The sequence below is a fragment of the Populus trichocarpa genome, chromosome 6 (assembly GCF_000002775.5).
Source record: "Populus trichocarpa isolate Nisqually-1 chromosome 6, P.trichocarpa_v4.1, whole genome shotgun sequence".
In the NCBI taxonomy this organism is placed as follows: domain Eukaryota; kingdom Viridiplantae; phylum Streptophyta; class Magnoliopsida; order Malpighiales; family Salicaceae; genus Populus; species Populus trichocarpa.
In genome coordinates, this window is record NC_037290.2 from 8,328,138 (window position 1) to 8,337,774 (window position 9,637).

Genomic DNA, 9,637 nt, shown 5'->3' on the forward strand with positions numbered 1-9,637 from the left:
CCGAGCATTAATCGAGTACCGAATTTTTCTCTTGATATTGCAAGATTATCATATCTAGGCAACCAAAATAAACTACTAAGTTAAATTACAAATAAAAGCAATGTGAAATGATTAAATTTTTAAAAAAGTTGAGTGACTGAAAAAAAAGGACATGAATTCTTTCTCTGCCCATGCAAATCAGTCCTCAATATTAGCAAAAAAAAAAAAGGGATTGAACATTTTTAAAAGTTTCAAATCCAATCCTTGAAGCTCTAATTTTTTTAAATCAATGAAATTGAGTTTTATTTTTCCATACTGAGAATTAACCAAACGACAAAACACTTCCTTGACATTGTGAGATCTCTATACGCAAGCATAAATAACATATTACCAAAACCAATTTCAAATCATCGCAATGTTAAAGGGCCAAATAAAAAGAAAAAAAATGGAGACCTGTATGAAAAAAATAATAAGAGACAAAAAAAAAAAAACCATTGTGGGAATTCATATTAATTCCTGTCACAAGTCATAGTAAATCACTTATAGCTCTTTATTTATTTATTTTTATAATAATTGGGGTAGAAAATTCGGTCAGAAAATAATAATAATGAATACTAAGTCTAAAATGGGTGTTTTATTTTTGCATATATGCCAAATATTGGTGATCAATATCCTTAAAAATATACAAGTATCACCTTCAAAATAATAATAATAATAATAATAAAACCCATTGCAATCAATAGAAGCTTTCTCTTTTTTTAATTTTCATATTCTCTATTTTATAATATCACTAGTTTATAGTTTATGTAGCCGTATTATGTTCCAGGTTGAATCAAAAAAATTTAACCATAATAAAAAATATTTAGATTATAAAAAATTATTTGATATTTTTATTAAATCTGATCTAACAGGCTAACCTTAAAACCTCTTTATTTAACTATTTGTTTAACTCGAGTTTAAAATTAAATCATGCAGGAAAAGACCCGACATGACCCAATAGTCTTAACTAGCCTAAATGCAACCTGACCGACTAGTAAAAAAAATCTAAGAATAAAATCGAGAATAAATGCATGAAATTGACATAACAAATACCTTTTGATTCAACTTCTTGTCTAACCCGATTTTAAAATAAAACTGTGTGAAAATTACCCTGACTTGACTTAGTCGACTTAGCCAATCCAAAAGCAACCCAATCAACCCGTAAAAAAAATTCATAGGACAAGATTGAGAAAAAAAAGCATGAAATTAACAACAACAAAAAAATATCAACCCAACTCCTTTCTTAGTCAGGGTTTTAAATTAAAACTTATTGGAGTTGTTCTGACATGATCCAATCTACTTGACCTGTCTAAAAACAATCCAAATGATTATTAAAAAAATCTGAAAATTAAATTGAGAAAAAATTGAAATCAAAAGAAAAAAAACAGAGCTAAATGAAAAAAAAAAGCTAAATTAAAATAAAAATAAAAAAAAGAAGCGAAATGAAAAAAAAAAGCTGAATTAAAAAAAATAAAGAAAAGGAGAAGTTTCACTATTAACAGGAGTAGTGAAGCTCCGTTAAGTTTCCTAGGTCTTTTAGTGTAGTAGGGTAATAAGAAAAAAAACATCTCTCACCTAAAAATATTAAAAAAAACATCACTATTAAACATCTTTTAGTGTAGGCTGGATTAAATTATTATGTATTTGCGATTTTAAATATGAATTTGTAGAAGGTACAGTAAGATTAACTCTTATAGTTATATATTTCCTCGACTCGAAGCCTCCATGGATAAATACATAGAGTGTATGAATGATGCACGTTAAGATTTAGGAATTAGAGACGTCTTAAAGGCATGTTGATGAAAATGGGGGGGGGGGGGGGGGGGGGGGGAATTCAAGTTTTAGAAGAAATAGATATTTGACCCACATTCGGGTCAAATTTTTTTTTTTTCCAATGAGAAAATTGAACATATACACTTTCTCCATATGTTTTTCTTTTTTTTACTTAAAATGATTTCTAAATATAAATTTAAAACCTTATGCACGTCTGATTAAACAAATCGAGAACCTTTTATGTAAATAAATAAAAAAAATCATTAAAAATAACTAAAAATAAACTTAAAAAAATTGAGAAACAAAAGTAAATCAAGATATTTAATCTCAAAACACGGGTTATTTATCCGGTTGTGTTTAATAAATTTATTTATTAAATCAAATGATAATAGAAACCAACACGCGCATAAAATTGACTGAATAAAATAAAAGGAAAAAAAAACTATGCAAGGCTGCACATTTTATAAATATTATCCAAAAATAAATATGTTTTATTTTTTAAAATAAAGTTCATCTATATAAAATGTAAATAAATGAATCATAATAACCTCTTTAAAAATCATGTGCATACAAAATAATTAAAAAATAATTGCTATTTTAAAAAAGACTAAATAAACAAAACAAGATCACAAAGAATGGGTATTAATTGAAATATAAATTAAAAAAATTATTTAAAACTAAGACATATAAAAAAGATATTAATTAAAAAAAATTAGACATTGTTAGGCCTAATAAGCCAAGCCAACTTAGCCCATTAGAAAAAGATCGCACACGAGCCCTTATTATCTTAAAGTTGATGGGGGTGAATGATAAATGTTTTTGAAAAAAAATATAAAACTCACAAAACATTTTTCAACCTGAAAAGAAAATTAGGGTTCTTAGTTTTTTGGCTTGAAAATCTATTTTTTAATCTATTTTTGATCCAAAATACCTAGAAAACCATAAACTCCTTAATAAATCTATAAATAGCAATAAAAAACTTAAAAGATCACACAAAAACCTGAAACAAAAAATTCTTTTGATCTTAGATATTGTTTTTAGGCAATTTTAAGGTTTAAAAACACATAAGTGGAACCCCTCGATAATTTTTGTGGTTGGAATCATTATCAACTCTGATTTTCTCTCTCTAACTCTAGAATTCAACGAGTCCATTTATCTCATCTCTCTAACCAAGGAAAATTGAATCTTAGACATTCAAAAGGGCCTAAATTATATTATTTTTAAAGATTAAGGACCAAAGTTATTTTTTGTGCAAACTTTGGCAAGTAACCTATTTTGGGTGCCTTTTCACTTTGGTTTTTTTCTTACATTATTGCTTTTGTCTAAAAAATCATAACCAGTTGATATTTAATTTAGGATCAAATCATCAAAAATAAAAAGTATTAGTTCTGTATTCGAACTTTATAAAAGTAAAATATTGATAATATTATTAGAAACACTTGATGGAAAAACTCCCTTTAATAAATTCTGAAATCTATCTTGAGACGGTTAATAAAATATCAATCTATTTTTATTTAATTTAATGTGTATTATCGAGCAAATTTTTAAAAGAGAAAAAATATAATCAAAATGAGTTAATTAAGATAGATTAATTGAACTTTTTGACATGATCGTGCTACCAAACAATCAATATTAATAAAAAATAATTGTATTTCAACACGAATTAATTAAAAAATCTTTTGTAGAGAGCGGGCCCGTAGTAGCGTGCGCAAGTCCCATCCATTTAACATTTTGTTTTTCTTTCTTGGACGGCTGTAACTTCTTTTAATCTTAATTTCATCTAATTTATCATGCACTTGTGTGAATATAAATAGACAAATAAATAATTTTCTATCACTCTAATTTTTTTTATTATTATTAATGTAAGTATCCGAGTTAATTCAGACATATCTTGATTAATTTTATAGATTTTAAAATTAACAATTATATAAATCACTAGCAACCATTATATTAAAAACTGAATGAGAACGGTTGACTAAACTACAATAAAATTCATAAATGTTAATCAGCACTTCTCTCGTTTTATAGTTATGGATAAAGAGTATTTTAGTTCTTACTTGATGATGATAACGAGGCTAAAATTGATGGACCGAAACTCAATACTAACTTGTTAAATGAAGACAAGCAGACCCATTTTTATTTTAAATTCCTTTTTCAGCACTTTGATTTTATATTTCACATCATAAACATAGAGGGAGAGAAACAAGGTCAAACTAAACAACTTATAAAAAAAGAAATCAAAAGAAAAAAAAAGAAGAAAGGGTCAAACTATGCCTGCTCAGATAAGAAGAAATAAACGTCAAATCATGATCTTGGCTCTATCGGATTGTTCATGAGCCAGGCATATTCTGCATCACAGCAAAAACATGGTTTGTTTTAAAAATATTTTTTTTAGTGTCTGATATTGTTTTGATGTGTTGTTATTGGAAATAAATTTAAAAAAATAAAAAAATATTACTTTAATATATTTTTAAATAAAACCATTTTAAATTTATTTTTATCCAATCAAAACACGACTCCCGAGAGAAGGAACCCTAAAGCCCGGTATGGCAAGACAGATTTGCTAAAATCTGGATGGATACCCGTCTATGCATTTATATGGCCCATGAAGGCCCAAGGGAGGAGTGAGGATACATATATAAACCGTTAATTAAGCTCATAAATTGAAATCGAAGGGCCGAACTTTCATGAACTGTCTCAGCTATTTGGTTGGCGATGAACATTTTTGTGAAATCATGGATTACTCGCTTGAAGAACAGGCATACCGGTGAGTTTTAGAAAAGTAAACATTCTAGCAATCCAGATATAAATAAATATCGAAAAAATGGAGTAGATAGATTCGAATCTCAATGTGGTGGGAGATGTTTTGGCTACTGTTTTTTGTATTTTAAGTGGTTTTTTTTTACTTTAAATTAGTATTGTTTTTGATATTTTTAAATATTAATATCAAAATTAATTTTTAAAAATAAAAAATATTATTTTAATATATTTTTAAATTAAAAAATATTTTAAAAAATAATAACTACAAACACCCATGCCGTGGTGATGTAGTCACTGGGCTGGATATTGTAAAATAAATAAAGCAGCAGAAAAGCCCGAGAGAGAGATGGCGAGGTTGTGAATAATATTATAATCTCAGTTTTCATACGCATGGGAAGGACAGATAATGGGTTGGATAAACTCATGCCTCTGTGTTTTTTTGTCTCATTGGAAAACAAATCCAATTCTGTCTGCCATAGCAAGGGATAAATGATCTTTAGTTGGCAAACCAAACAAAGTTAAAAGAATATTAAATTAACGATCGTTCATGTAGAGTATTGCTTTAATAATTAATTAGAACAATTATTATCAAAACACTAAAGGGTAGTCCACATAACACTATTAATTGATTTTTTTTTGTTTATATTTTTCAGTAGGGTTAGTCGATCTCAAGATTCGAATATCAGGTTTAGTAGATTTACCTGAATTGACTAAGTTTATTTTTTAAAACTTTGTTAATTAAATATTTATTTATTTGGGCTTTGTGATTTTTTTTATTTACTTTCTATGAGATTATTCTGATCTCATAATCCGGGTTGTGGGCTGGCAGGTTGACTCAATTTATATTTTTATCTTTTTTTAATTGAATATTTTTTTTTTCAATTTCACCCTCCAACAACTCAATTTGTTTTTTCAATTTCATCCTTCAACATTAGCTTGATTAAGAATTGAGTTGTGTAATTTTTTTATTAACTTTTTATGGGGTTATTCGATCTCAAGACCTGGGTCGCGGGTTTGACAGGTTAATTGTGTTTATTTTTAGGTCCTTTTTAATTGAATATTTATTTATTTGGCTTTGTAATTTTTTTAAATTTGCTTTTCATGAGGTTATCTCAATCTCATGATCTAATTTTCGAATTAACAAGTTAACTCAAGTTAATTTAATTATTTATACTTTTTAATAAAATATATATTTTTTATTTCAACCTCCAACAACTCGATTTTTCCGTTCTTCTAGCATAAATCTCTTCTAGCTTTATATCAGTATCAACGCACTTGCTTTTGTTAAAAGAGAAAAGGAAAGAAACGTGGGTCTCCACATGCCTAGCTAAGATCCAATTAAAGCATGCAGGTATAAATATTGCTGTTTTGTTCTGTATGTATTCTTGCTTTTTATTGCTGTTTTGTTCTGTACGTATTCTTGATGGTATAAATACCGTATTTGTTCTTAGCCCTAGTTTACTTTTCTGGTAAGCTCATTAACGGGAAAATATTGTATGAAACCCACCCCTTTCGTTATAAGCTAAACTTCATTTTTGACCCTATTGAACTATCAATGTTCCACTTCTACTCCTATAGTTTAAAACACCTTTTTAGTTTTCAAGAAATCTCAACGTTATCCCTAAATATTAAATAACTCAATTTTCTTTTTGGTTTTTTGTTATTTGTATGATATGTTATAATATACATAGAATTCGAGAGGAAAAATAAAAAAAAAACATGAAGCGTCTGATCAGCTTTAATTAGTTATTTAGTTATAGAAGATTAATTAAATTGGAATTTCTTAAAACTAATATATATATATATATATATATATATATATATATATATATATATATATATATATATATAGCAGGAACAGAAAATTCAGATTAAAAGTGAAGAATCGATGTGTATCAATTGTTTTTAGACGTTGGTCATATCCACTCATTAAATAACTCTCTCAAAAGATGTTGTCTCATTTTAAACTCATAATCTTCAAGTTTATGAGCTCATTTACTATTATTTTCTTCGCTTTCACAAGTGAAGAAGAGTCTAAGACAAAACTAGGCTGGATCTTTTGGAATGAAACAAGAAAAGAAAGATCTCCGGAACTTAATTTGCACTTACACCAGCCCATTATATTCTACTCTTGGAGAAAGTGAAAGCATCGAGCCACTAGCTACACGGCTTAATTATGTCCACGCTATATGTAAAGCAATATACATCAACGGTGTATTGAGTAAAAATACTGAAAAATTGGAAAAAATTGAGAAAATTAGAAAAAATTAGCTGAAAAAATCAACCGTGAAAAAAAACCGATTAAACCGATTAAAATTTTGAAAAAACCGGACTGTTCGGTTTTGATTGTATAAGCTTAAAACCAAAAAAACCGAACCCAAACCGAAAAAAACCGAGCCAAACAGGGAAAAAACCAAGCAAAACTTAAAAAACCGAGCCAAACCGGTTTGAACCGGTTTCAGTTTTTTTTTTTAAAATTTCGGTTTGGTTATTTTTTTTTGATAAAAACCAAACCGAATCGAAAATAATCACCTCTATCTCAAAGTAACATAAACTCTCATTTCCATTACTTTGTTTCATGTCTTTGCATATTTGCATGTAACATTTTCCATTACGTTTTTATCCCTGTCCAACCAAGGTGGTTTATAGAACCTTTTGAGACAATTCGAGTTCGCTATAGTTCATCTGAAGGAACCTTGACCCAAGCAATAATCCAAGATTAGGTTTGTTAAATCAATCCAAATTAACACAAAAAAAATATCAATGTAAGAGAAAAAAAGGCTAGAGTTTTCATCGATCATTTTATTCTAAACTTCTTGTTTTAATCTAAATATAAAAAAATTATATATAGACTAAACTAAAAATAATATACTACCCTTAACAAATAAAGAAAAATAAATATATTTTTTAATATCTCTTCTCAAACTCACGATGCAATAACTACAAATATCGAGAGTTTATCAACTAGAAAACAAAAATGAAAAATAAAATGCAACTTAGTAAGAAATCTGCAATCTGTTAAGAAGAAGAAACAAAAGGCAAAATAATAGTGTCATGCTTGAGATGATGATGAATAAGATGACAATTGATCTCAATGTATTTGGTTCGTTTATAAAAAAATCATAAACTTGAAAAAAAAACATAAGCAGAACAATCTAAATTCAGTTTGTGTTTGGTTTTATTTATTACAAATTGACTTGTATCGTTTTTTAATTTGTGTTGGAAGGGAAAATTACAAGGATGTTAAGATGCTTAAAAAAACTAACGTTAATTAAAAGGTCATTTATAAATCTAGTCTAAATTTGTTATGTATCAATCAAATTTAAAATTCTTAACTTCAAATTTAATTTTCGATTTCAATTCATGTTATTTTAATTTTTTAAAAATTGCTTTTAATAATTTCATGCCAAATATAAAAATTTCTTCTAATGCAGTTACATCATAAATTATTTTTCAGAAATAAAAATTAAGATTGAAGAAGTATGAATAAGAATCAAATTAATATTAATATTGTCATCTCGCACTTCAATTTCCTTGTTTGTTTTTCTGCTAATTCTACTAATTACTAATAACTTGTCATTATTAAACTAAACTCTAGAAGCCCACCAAAACAAGCAGAATGGATTGTGATTTTCGTTTCTTGGACAAGAACATGCTGACATACTTACGTGGATAGATAAGCAAATGGAGGCGTAAGCCGAAAACCACTTTGCTGGTGACGTCTAAAGAAAGAAACTCTATACCTGCCCGTGCTCGTGCCTGTGACTTCTACTAGGCAATTTCATGTCTCTTTTAGCCTACGGAAACGTGACACTGACAGATGATAAGCTCAAATAAGGCTTATGAAACAAACGGAAGCTATCAATTCGGCTGTGATTGTTTAATTACGTGAAAGAATAAATTACACAAATATTTTATACAATATACACATTTCTACAAATCTTGGTATAAATATTAAAGGTATTTATATTAAATATTTTATAACTTTAATATTTTTTAAGATTTCTAAAGCTATGCCAATGCCAGTAGCCATGTCTAAGACTACATTAATGACGCTAAGCCAACAGTTTTGCCTAGGCTACGCTCCCATGACTATGCTGGAGGTTACGCTCCACTTAGTTACTCTACCAGCTATACATGGCAACACCTACAATTACATCTACGACTATGCCCGTGGCTATGTACCAAGGTTACGCCAACAGACTATTTTTATGGTATATTATACACATAAAAAGTGTCATCAAGACTTGGAAAGCTCTATGATACACAAAAGATAACATTACTCACTGTATGTATTTTCTCTCCCACTATTTCTAGGTCAAGTCTTCCAAACACATCTGTTTACAAGACTTGAGGAGCTTTGATCATACATGAAAAAACTACATAGATGTTTTATACAATGAACACACCTTCATAAATATCTCTAAAAATATCCTACATATTTATATTAAATATCTTATAACTTAGATATTTATAAGATATTTGATGCAGGTGGAAACTAAAAATAGCGATAAAAAAAGAAAGAACACAAGAATTTTAATGAGTGAAATGGGCTGTCGATGTGAACTCCAAGTTTGCATGTTTTATTTTCTCTAGAATAACAATCCTCAAGTCCCTCTTTTCAGGAGGTTCACAAGGTCTTAAATAATCCAGAAACTCTACCTCAACTAGAAAATAAAACAAAAATACAAAATTACAAAGAAAAGAAACATGAAATCAAAAAATAACAAGAAAAATCACAAAAATTACTAAAATCAGGGCCTCGAGGTGAGATTTTCAAAGTCTAAAGATTCAAAGGTCGGAGTAGTGATTTCATAGCTACTTTAAGAAAAACAATATCTGGAAACTCTTGTAAAAGATCAAACGCGATCCAACAGTTAGATTAAAAGTTATAGCTCTTTTGAACCGTTATTCTAGTCTGGCATGACCAAATCTCTTTTTGGACCTAGACTTGTTCCACCAATCCATAAATAAAGAGGAAAAAATTAAGTAATATTAAGGACTCCTAATTAGAAGAAGAATCCTAACAAAAGACAATAGTTAAGGAAGGGAATAAAGGAAGCAAATCACGACAGAAACAATCTCT